This window comes from Apodemus sylvaticus, chromosome 6, assembly GCF_947179515.1.
Source record: "Apodemus sylvaticus chromosome 6, mApoSyl1.1, whole genome shotgun sequence".
NCBI lineage: Eukaryota > Metazoa > Chordata > Mammalia > Rodentia > Muridae > Apodemus > Apodemus sylvaticus.
Genome location: NC_067477.1, coordinates 10538843 through 10551226, shown reverse-complemented (window position 1 = coordinate 10551226; position 12384 = coordinate 10538843).

Below are 12384 nucleotides of genomic sequence, written 5' to 3'. Positions count from 1 at the left end.
TCTCTTGCAAGGTTACCCTTCTGGTTGTAGTATTTCCTGTTGCAAGAGAGCCATCAGGGCCTGGAGTTATCACCTGCCTCTCAAAAGTCCCCTCTGAGGCACAGTGCCCACGTTTGCTGTGGGAAGGAAGTCCACTCAGGGAACACTGGGTGCGAAGGGCTTTGTTTGTTTTCCTGTCTTGCCGTTCAGGGTTTCTCACTGAGATAGGGGATGACTTCCAGTCTAAGTAGTAAGACTTTGGCATGCCTCTTTGTGGACATTCCCTAAGTCCTCCATGCCAGCTCCCACCCCTGACTTCACATTCAACCAGACTTACACGCTGCCAGGGGCTGTGGAGCCTCTGAGAAGGCATGGCTTCTCTCTGAGGCTGCAAACCCAACTGCAAAATGACACACAAAAACCTCCACTATTTCACCCTACAAGCTGAATGCAAATGTTTAACTTGACAGCGCCATCAGTGAAAAGTCTATAGCCTTCCTCACAGCCCAGTGGCTTCCTCCTGCCTCGGTCCAGTCAGTGGCGCTCAGCACGGCCGACACTGTGTTCCTTGGGGTGGCTGGCCTGGACTTGAATGCATTATGACAGCCTTCTGCTAGTCCTCAGGGATTCAAGTTCTGCAGGAAGGATTCTGAGAGTGACTCCAATGGCTCTCCATGTCCTTAACACTGTCCTTACAGCAGGCTGCTCTGGAGGGGACTCTGGAAGTTCAGTGACTCAGAGGGCAGGGCGCCTGCAGGTGTGGAGCACGCGGGGCCCTTTGGACTGCGGGCAAGGTCCCTGGTAGCTGGCACAAGGACCCAGGACTAGGCTCGCCCCGCCCCCTCCGATCGCTGAGAGGCCCAGGTCTGGGAAGCAGAAACTCGCCGCAGCCCCCCCACCCAGTTTCACTTTCTCTTTGTTCCCTCCTTCCCCTCCCACGGAGTTCTCTTTGAAGCGAGTCCTCGGTGCGGGCGTGTCCGATCCCGCCCCCGCGCCGCCCGTGGGGCTCGGTGCATGCCCCGCCGGCGTGGCCCCTTGGCGAGCCTTGCAAAGCCGATGCTCCGGCTTCCAGCGGGCGCGGCCCCCGCGTCGACCCCGGCCAGGTGCGCCGATCTGGGCGCCGGGTGCGGCCGGTGACTCAGGGCCACCCCCGCGCGGGCACGCGGAGCAGCTCTCGGGGCGTCGGGCCGACCCGCCGCGCGACCCACGGGCCTGGAAAAACCGGTCCGGCCAGCGCGGCTGGCGCGTTCCGGCGCCGAGCCGGGCGGCCGTGCTGCATAAAAGGCGCAGGCACGCAGGCCGCCGCCGCACAGAGTGCAGCCGGGCCACGCGGGCCGGGTCGCAGGAGGGCGCTGAGCGGTGGCCCCGGAGGTCCGGGCTGCGCAGAACTTCCGTGTGCAGGCGCGCCTGGTCCAGTGGTTCTTAACAGTTCAACAGTTCTGTAGCGCAATTGTGAAATGTTTAGGACCACTAGACCCGGCGCGCACGGCGGCGACGACAGCAGCGACGGGGTGGCCCCGACGGCCAAGGTTGGCTTGGGAGGGGCGGTGGGGGCACCGCGATCGCTGAGACCCGTGCAGTCTCGCAGCCTGGCTGGAGTGCAGAGCGACGACCCGGGACGCACGCTGGCCCTGGACCCGCGCGGCAGCCTGCTCTTTCGCCCACACTGCTGACACGTGCGCTGGCAAGAGGCGCTTGCCTTCCTTCTCTCCCGATCCAGTTCCACCCCTGTCTAAAGCCACTGAATCTCTGGCAGGAGCCTCCGGGTCAAGGGGCATTCTTTGCTCCTGGGCGTTCTTTGCTCCAGGACGGCTGGGGCTTTGGCTGGCAAACCCTCAGTAGTCTTGTTGTGGAGCTGAGAATTCTTCTGCAGGAGTTGTCCCTGTTCCAGGCTGGGGTTAGAGATCCTGTGAGTGTGTGCTGTATGAATGGACAACTTCCAGGGCCAGACGCGGGCTGGAGAAGAGATGTGAAGAGTGGTAGTGGGACAGCCCAGTCCTGATGCGGAGTTGGGCCAGGGTGACCTTTCGGGGCCTCAGGCCCTGCTGTTGGGCGTGTGCACCCGTGGGAGAGGTCTGAGTGATGTCTTAAGTGGCTCTGAGCAGAGTGTGCTTGATTTGACATTTCCGCCTCCAGGTGGTCAGGGCCTGTCAGGTGGGGCTGTGTGGAAAGAAATGGATGGCTGGACCCCTTTAACTGACAACCTGTCGACACCCGGAAACAGGGCCTCCTCCTGTCCCAGTTTCCTTGGCCCAAATATGGGAGCCACTGGACAGCCTAGGCTGAATTTGAGGCTGGTCAGAGCATTTCCCGCCGGATGAGCCCCTGAGACCCGACTACACATTGGAGAGATACCCTTGCTTTGCAGGCGATGTGAGCCCACACCAGGCAAGTCCAGGAGACAGCCTGAGGTGGGAGGGAAGGGTGTCCCCTGGGGTGTCCCCACTCCCTACTCGGTCAGCATCTCTCCTGTTGGCCAGAAAGTGCCAATGTGAACACCTTGGACTACTAGAGAGCAGGTACTCCTAGGAACCAGAGGGCATCCCAGGTGCTGTGTGCCTGACCTCAGTGAGTGCCCTTGGCCACTCAGCCAGGGCTTGGCATGTTGGTTGTCCCTGGTCTGTAGTTATGAATCATGTAACTTGGTTTAAATGTGTATGTTGTAGGTTGATAAAAAATAAACATATTGCAAAGCATCCCCGTGTCCTTGGGTTTCTCACTGAGACCTGTGTGTGAGGCCTTGTCCATCCCGGCATCCTAATCGCCAGAGGAGGAGAAAGTGAAGCCATTTATTGGGGAGGGTCACTCCAGCCCCAGGCCCTGCCTCTACTTTCCTGACTGGGGAGGAGGCCTCCTCTGTGGCTGCTTCTCACTGCCCTGAGGGAAGCTGCAGGGCCAGACACCCTCTCTGGAGTTTGAGCTGCACTTCCCAGGGCCAGAGTGTTGGCTTGCGTTTCGGAGGCTGAGAATCCAGCCCTGCACTCTGTTTCCTGCCTCTTTATTGGCTTTGACTGATGCGGGCTGGAGACCATAAGCTAGTCTTGGGGACCTGGTTCTGAATTGAGGGGCTGGAAAGAAAGGTGTCTCATCCCCTCATCTCCTACTCCCTGTCCTAGACACATTTCCTCTTGAGCCTTGGCTTGGGTAAGGCTAGGCGTGGGTGTAGGTGTGTCTGTACACCATCCTCCTACAAGCAGGAGACCTTGTCAGTGCTCTTAAGCCCTGGAATGTGCACATCCTCTCACAAAGAGGGAACGTGGGGGTGGCTGGAAAGGCCATTGGAGGAAGCACAACGGTCACAGCTGTGGCTTTGTGGACAAACATTGCTTCACAGTGGAAGACCTTTGATGGGCTCGCTGGAGGGGCACCTTACAGCCAGGGCTTCGGAGGATCCACTGAAGGCTCTGGGTAGCCCTGGGCTGAGGCTCCTAGGGGGGAAACAGCTCCTACTCTGCAGGGACCATATGCACACTTCTGTGCCCCAGCCCTGGCGCTCAAGAGTTCCCAGAATCCATTGCCCTTGGTGATGGATCACACTGCAGTGTTAGCAGGCTGCTCACAGATCCGCTTTCCTAACCTGTCCCTGGACTGCAGAGTGGACTCTTAAAGGTTTGCTTGGACCTCCCGGCTTAGCACTGAAAGTCGTATGATTTGGAAACCTCTCTGTCCTGAACAACTGGGAAGGTTGTTCATCCTACCCAGGACCCGCTCACAGAGCACACCGCCCTAGCCACTCAGGCCACTTTCTACTCCCTGGCTTTCCCACGGGCGAAGCACACCTGTGTTTATCAAGTTGATGTTATTCTGGTCTCCATTAAAGCTGCTAAGCCAGTATGCTAGCTGGGTTCTCAGGCTTGGGTAGGCTGAGTCACCTGGAGGGCTAATGAAGAGCAGAGGCCCGGGCTCCTGAACCAGGATGGCCGGTTCTGGGTGGATGCCCCGGGCTGAGAACAGTATCGAGCAACAGGCCTCAGCAGGGAGAGATGATTGCAAGAGGGGGCAAGCCCTGTGCTGCTGAGCTTGGGAGATGCCCTGGGCCTCCTGTCCTAGAGGAGCCCAGGACACAGCTGGCACCTCAGCCCTCAAGCCAAGTCGATAACCTGAAGGAGGCCTGAGTGAGTGCAGACACTAAACATCACATAAATAAAAACCAATAAAGAGGGCTGGGGAGGTGGCTCAGCGGTTAAAAGCACTGACTGCTCTTCCAAAGGCCCTGAGTTCAAATCCTAACAACCACGTGGTGGCTCACAACCATCCGTAATGAGATCTGATGCCCTCTTCTGGGGTGTCTGAAGACAGCTACAGTGTACTTACATATAATAAATAAATCTTAAAAAATAAACAAACAAAAAACTAATAAAGAGGAATAAGCCCTTAGCCAGACTGATGAAGGGAGAGAGAACACAGACATGAAATTTTCATACAAAATAAGCTATTGAGCCAGATGTGGCATTCATGGGCCTAATCCAGGCTCAGGAGACAAAGAGGAGGATACAGCCGTTAGAGGCAGCCTGTTTCACTTGGGAGCTCCAGCCAGCCAGGGCTACGGCCTGAGACTTTATCTTTGAAAATGTATATATACATATATATGAGATATAGGACATATACATTAGTAAAACAAAAAATGGAAAACCTGGATAGTTCTATACTTAACAAAATTTAGAAATTTAAGTTAAAATGTTTTTGAGATTCATTTATTTTTATTTTATGTGTATGCTTTTTGCTTGCTTGTAGTCTGCGCATTGTGTGCAGGACCCACAGAGGCCAGAAGAAGGCGTCAGACATAGGCCAGGCAGATGTCAGCTGCCCTTGGATCCCTGTCCATCTTGGAACTGGAGTTACATAGCTGTTAGTGGCCCTGTAGATGCTGGGAATTGAACCCAGGACCTTGAGAAGAGAAGCCAGTGTTCTCAACTGCTGAGGCATCTCTCCAGCCCGAATTGGCAGCTTAAAAACCTCCTAACAAAAGTTTCAGGGGTGTTGGAAAGGAGGGGACAGGAAGGATGGATACTATCTTTAGGGAGTTGAGAGGAATTTGCTCATGATCTTGACTGTGGTAATTAATATTTTTAAAATATTACATCTAATTCACTTGTTTGTCTGTGTCTGTGTGTACATATGCACGGGGTGGGGTGGGCACGTGGCAGTCAGGGGACAACCTGCGGGATTGCTGCTCTCCTTGGGGAAGGGCATGGGGATTGAATTCACGTTGGCAGCCAACACTTTTCCCCATTGAGTCAGCTCACCAGCCCTGTTTTTGGTTTGTTTCATTTTGAAACATTGTTTCACTATGTAGCCCAGGCTGGTCTGGAACAGAGATCTTCCTAAATCTACCTCCGGAGTCCTGGGCATACAGGCATACAGCCACCACCTGCCTCGCTAATGAACAATATCCAGCTAGATGTATGAGGTGCCACTTCTTTTCTTCTTTTGCCCCTTTCCTGTACTGGTTGCTCATGCCATCCCTGCGCTGTACCCTCAGCCAGCCCATACCCATCCTCCACCTCTGCATTTCCCAGTGGTGGCACTCAGGTCACACAGTTTGGCTCCTGCAAAGCATATCTGTTGTGAACGTGGGTACTGGAGTCGGCTCCATGTGAACAGCTTTCCAAGAGACTGTGCTGAGCCCTGGTAGCTAACGGCGGTCCTGCTCTCTGCAGACCTGTACTCTGCTGTGTGTGTGGCAGGCTTGGTTCAACCCCATGAATCAGGAGCCGAAGTTCTGTGCAGCTCTCTGATACCATGTTGCGTCTATGCGCAGACAATGCACAGAGCCCCTAGGTCTCTCCCTTTGGGATCTCTGTAGGCAAGAAGATGGTGCAGTGCTACAGCCACCTACCTCCTTAGCCTCCGACCCTTCCGGGGTCACTCTCTTGGTGTGCTCCTTAGCCAATGCCACATACTCTGCCAGTTTTGAAGCTGTTTTTCTTCAAAGGCAAAACTGTGTTCTTGCTATTCTATTTTGCCCAGAGTAAAAGTCCTCCTTGGCACCCCAAGAACACACTTTTTCTCCCTTTGGGCTGTTCTCTTCTAAGGATTCCCTGTCCTCCTTTGGGGCATGCCAAGGTTGCACATGTACCCAGTAGGCTCTCACTTTGAGTTGATCTCCACTGGGCTCCGGGGCTGTGTTGCCTTCTCCTGAGACTCAGATGTGCCAGCTGCCCTGGGGGCAAGCCACACTCCCCCATCTCCTTGACAACCAGGATTCAGGAGTGTATCTGACATGCACAGTTTCCCTAAATGTTGAGGCGAGGCGGCACGAGTTTAACACACAAGAAAGCAGCCTATAGTGGTGGCTACCCATAATGCCTGAGGCCCGGCCGGTGTGGGCGGGGCCGGTGTGGGTGGGGCCGGTGTGGGCGGGGCTGGTACAGTCCTGAGGAAGCTCTCAGACAACTCTTACCCTTCCATGTGTTAGTCTTCCCTTAGTTCTGGAAGATATTCACCTAAATCCCGCTTGTGAATGCACAGTGCCTTGGGCAGATACCCCAATGCATAGGTCAGAGCTACGTCGGTCCTAGGTCGCACAGGCACTGTGATGGGCGAAGTCTGCCTTATGTGGTCTTTGTTCTCTCTTCCTCTCTAATGTACCCATATGAGGATTTTCCTTTGAGAACTGCTTTGGTCTTGAACCACAGGTGGTGATGTCTTGTGTTCCTTTTCTTTGTAATTCCACTGAGATGTCTTTGTAAGTGACACAGAAATACACTGTATCTTTGATCTGCTTATTGAAATTGAACAAATACTTTTTCAAAAAGGATTTAAACAAGGATATGATTTTAAAAGTCAAATTGATGGGCCTTGGAGGCTGGGGGACGGCTCGGAGAGTAAAGTATGTGCTGCGTAAGCACAAACACTTGAATCCAGATTCTCGGCGCCTACATAAAAGCTGGCGTGTGTTTATAACCCCAGTGCCAGAGTCAGACAAGACGATCCTTGGCGCTCACTGGCCAGCCAGTTTAGAAGGTGACTGAATGTCAGGTGCACTGAGAAACTCTGTCTCAAAAACCTAAGGTGGGGGAACAGCTGGAAAGATGACCCAGTGGTTAAGGGCATGTCTTGCTCTTACAGGGCGACGATGGGGCTTGGTTCCACACACCAATATCCAGCAACTCACAACCACCTATCACCTCAGCTTTAAGGCTCTGGCATCTGCTTCTGGCTTCTTCTGGCATGCACTCATGTGCACACATGCACATACAGGCACACAGGCGTACATATAACCGACATAAACATAAATCTTTAAATAAGGTGGGGTCAGAGGCAAGGGCTCAGCGGTTAAGACTGACAGCTTGAATTTGGATCCCCGGAGCCCAGGTGAAAAGCCAGATGCAGCGGTGCACATCTGTATTCTGGTGCTCCTACCGTGGGTGGGAGGCAGAGACCAGAGAATCCTATGGAAGCCCCTGGGCCAGCTAACCTGCAGTGTGCAGTGCAGTGGCAGAAACAGAGAAAGACTGTCTCCAACAGAGTGGAGGAAAAGCAGCATCATGAAAGCTGTTCTGTCACCTCTACACATGCACCAAGAACTCACACATGCACTGTTCACACATGCACAGGCACACACACATACACACATGTCACCTCTACACATGCACCAAGAACTCACACATGCACAGGCACACACACATACACACCTGTCACCCCTACACATACACCAAGGGAACTCACACATGCACTGTTCACACATGCACACACACATACACACCTGTCACCTCTACACATGCACCACGGGAATTCACACATGCACTGTTCACACATGCACAGGCACACACACATACACACGTCACCTCTACACATGCACCAAGAACTCACACATGCACAGGCACACATACATACACACCTGTCACCCCTACACATGCACCATGGGAACTCACACATGCACTGTTCACACATGCACAGGCACACACACATACACACCTGTCACCCCTACACATACACCAAGGGAACTCACACATGCACTGTCCACACATGCACAGGCATACACACATACACACCTGTCACCCCTACACGTACACCAAGGGAACTCACACATGCACTGTTCACACATGCACACCTGTCACTTCTACACATGCACCAAGACAACTCACACATGCATTGTTCACACATGCACACGCACATGCACACACATACACACCTGTTACCTCTACACATGTGCCACAGCACTTACACATGCATTGTTCACAAGCACACTTGCATGCATGCACTCACGTGATCAAATTGTTTCAAAACTTAAGGGAAACAGAAACTTCCCATCCCCCTGCTCTGTATCCCAGTCCAGCCCCAGGGGGGGCCTGGATGACCCCTCCACTTTGTGCCCCCCTCTCTGCTTCATACCACTTTGCCCCCCTGTGCACTTTCCTTCCCGTGTTGCATCCTGGGATATGCTATTTCTGACAGTTTCTATCCCTGGTCCACTTGCATCCTGTAGCTGGGTCACAAAGTTTTACTGAATTGACATTCAGAGCGCTGTTAATACTGTGGGCTATGGGAAGATGAGTCACAGTTGAGCCTTGGAAGCTTGACTCTCTTCTAAATGGGCCCACATGCACCGCACAGCCCCTCCCTCCCTCTCTCCCTCCCTCCCTCCCTCCCTCCCTTCCTCCTTCCCCTGCCTCCCTGTGCAGGCTTCCTCTGAGTTCTTGCTTCAGTCTGGACCCTTAGGGACTTTAGTTCAGTGCACCCTGGGATACCAGCTCCCCACCTTGCCTCTTTTTTGGGCTCTGTGTCTCCTCAGTTCCATACCTATTTTTCCTTGGTTCAGGTCCTTTGGCAGTGCGCGCGGGTGGGCATTAAACAGGAGCTCACCTTCTCAGAAGTTCAAGAAAGGGGAGCCTTCTGGTCTTTATCCACCTCCGCACACAGCCGAGGGTTTGACCGGGTGTGTAATCTGCTTCCCTCCGCTTTGGAAACTGCTGTTTCCTTCCACCTTCAGTCAGTGCTGCAAACTGTGATGTCTGAGCTCCTCCGCCGTCCCCTCAAGCCCGACAGGACCTTCTTCTGTTCATGCTAGCATTGTCTGAAAACTTTACAAAGTGCTGACCTCCCCTCGTGGTGCGCTACTGCTGAGGAAGACAGCTTCTGCCTGAGGTTCCTTGTTGAATACTTCCTCACTCATTCATGTGTGTATGCACACACACACACACACACACACACACATGTACACACATGCATACACCTGCACATGCGTGTGCACACACGCACACATGCATTTTCTTGTTCATCAACTGTCTCCTTCCTGTTCTAATATGGCAGGTCCTCGTCCTTTTTTACTTTTATGTGTGTGTCAGTGTCCTAATGTGTGGTGTTCGCAGGGACCAGAGAGGGCACTGGATCTCCTGGAACTGGAATTATAGGCAGGTGTGAACCAACTGTGGGTCCTGGGACCTGAACCCTGGTCCTCTGGAGGAGCAGCCAGTGCCCTTAACCACCAGGGCATCAGTGCCCTTAACCACTGGGGCATCGCCCCAGCCTCTCTTCTTCCTTCGTTTTCAATCATCCTTCCTTTACCTTTTGGAAAATCTCTTTGGTATTATTTTTTTAATTAAAATTAATTTACTCTTTGTGTATGAATGTTTTGCCTGCATATCTGTATGTGTACTACATACATACCCACACAGGTTGGAACAGGGCTCCAGATGCCCTGGCTCTACAGTAACAGATAGCTGTGAACCATCTCGTGGGTGTAGGGAACTGAGCCCAGGTTCTCTGCAAACCTGCTTTAAACCGAGGAGCCACCTCTCCAGCCCCGTGTTTGACTCTCTCTCCCTCCCTCTCTCCTCCCTCACTGCTGCTATTATCTATTTATTAGCCAGATGCATTGTGCTTGCTCTGTGAATTGTGTCTGTGCATACATTAATGGAGTCCAGCATCGCAGCTTCATCCAGGACTAACTGGCAGAGCCACAGGGAATCCCAACCCCCAGGAATCTGATTATCTTTGCTGTGGTCAGCGGTGCTGCCTGGACCTCTCAGTCCACGTTCACTCACCCAGCCATCAGCTCAGGTTGCAGCCACCCTCTGGGACACTGATACCACCACATGCCCATACTCAAAGCCATAGTTCCAAGGCTGCCTTCACACCCAACCACAGAGAGCTCCCTGAGGTAGTGGCACCCAACAGGGCCTAGCTGTAGGGGACAGTAGGTGCAGTGGTGAGATCTTTGGGTGATACATCTGTGCCAGGAATTCCTAAAGGTTTCCAGATTGTACCCTCAGTCAAAGTGCCTGGAGAGCCAAGGAGGACTCTGACTACTGCATTCCCTTTCTACTGGACACTGCCCATTCAAAGATGGATGCTAAGCCCAGATTTGGAGTAGAGAGAGACACAGGAAGGAAGTTAGAGATCTTGGGTGGAGGACTGCCAAGCCCTGTTAGGTGTGTACAGGATCTCAGGGAGGTATCAGGGCTGGAGGCGGGAGTCTTGGGGACCATGCCTTGAAGCATCTCACCCTGTCAGGTATGCAGAACAATCTTACCCCAGGTCCTCAGTTTCTCTATCCACATAATCGAGATCAAGGGATCACTTTAGTTCCTGTCATAAGGACTATGGCCAAGGGCGCCATCTGCTGGCCTTAAGCACAATGGTGTGGTGTTGGGTGGGCTGGGCTTGTAGTTTGGGAGGCTGGGGGTGTAGAGGACCTAAAATGAAGGAGGTGAAGGGGGGGCTGAACTGCAGGCGGGGTTCAGGGTCCTGCAGGCTGTCTGGGGATTGCAATTTTGGATGGAGTTTCCAGGGAAACTCTCAGAATCTCTACCGGGCCAGCATTCCCGTTGGCTGAGGCTGGAGGGACCGGGCTCTCCCTCACAGCTGTGTAGGGGACCGTTTGGGAGGGTAAGGGGCATTTAGCACCACGAGCATTTCTGCCCTGGATCTAGCACTGCAGCCATGCCTGGGATGGAACTTGCACAAAGCCAGAACCTGGGAATCCTGATATTTCTCAATTTTGTCAGCAAACAAAAGGGCTTCCTCTTCTCTGCTTGAGGCCTTGGGAAAGAGCACAAGACTTCCTGCCATTTTTGAGCTGACTTTATGATAGGTGACTGACATTCAAGAAGAGAAAAGTTTAATTTGTGGTAAATGACAAGGAGGAGAGTGGAAGCACAGGAGGGGCTGGGAGGAGCTGTCATGGGTGGGGATCTTAGTCAAGGCATCGCTCCAGGACAACCTGGAGATAAAGGAGCCAGTGCTGTCTGTGGGAAGAGCGCCCCACCTCCCAGCTGCAGCCACAGAGCAGAGCCTCCTCTGGGAGCAGCGAGGAGGCCCATGAGGCTGGGCCTGAGGAGAGGGGTGCCAGGCCGCGGGGATGATGGGACGCAGAGAAGGCTGTGTGCACGACCGTCTGACATCTCTATGCTCGCTTTCCCACTGTGTTGGCACAGAAAGGGATGCTATGGGTGCATGGTCTCCAATAGGGGATTGGAGGCAGGAATGGAGGCAAGGATAATAGTAGCTAGGACACACAGGTGTTACGCATCCGTCTGTGGTCGTGCGGCCTTAGGAAGAAGGAGGCATTAGGGACAGGGGCCTGGATGGCTGGGATATCCAAGCCTTGGGTGAGTTGGGGTGCATTACTCCAGAGCAAATTCTGAAGGCAGAGATGGCTTCACTCACCGCTTCCTTCCCGAAGGTGGGCGCTGGCCAGGGTGCTGAAGCCACGTGTCTGCTGCGGTCCCAAGTGCTAGGTCTGAGCCCCTGGTGGAAAGGGTGGGATGATTGAGTGGAGAGGGAGGGGTGGACCAGTGACCATCGAGGGTCTGCATACCACAACATGGCTGACCACAGTGGTCTTTCTGGCACGTCCTTAGCTCAGAGCTGACCACCCTCCCTCCACTCTGGTGTCTGTACCACCCCCTCTGTAGGACACTCTCAGGTTAGAGGTTAGCCCTTTACCACACTACTGCTCTCCTGAGACTAGGTCCTGGGGACAAAGGGATCAGGAGGCAGCGAGGCCCGTCGCTGATGGCCCAGACTCCGTCCACCCAGCGAAAAGCTGTGTCTCTGAGTTCAGCTTCCTCATCTGTGAAATGGGATCGTAAGGCACTTTTTCTAGCATCATGGTCAGGAAAAAGGAGTGAGGATTGTTGTGTAGGTGGCGCATGCCCACAGACATGCCCCAGTCCCAGTGAGCTACCAGGCATGCAGAACTGAGGAAGGGTGGAAAGCGCTCCTGGAACGAGGCGCAGGCCTCCCTGTCCTGTCACTAGCAGAAGGCTGAGGTTGCTGACGCCGAATGGGGTTCTGGGATCATGGGCTCAGAGCCCTTAATGCTACCAGTCTGGACCACCTAATCTTATCCAGTGGCTTTATTAATTACTCAAACTAGTGTTCAAAACAACCCACCGAGTTATCTGGTTTTGGAGGGGCACATGTTTAATCTTGGGAGACAGAGGCAGGCAGATCTCT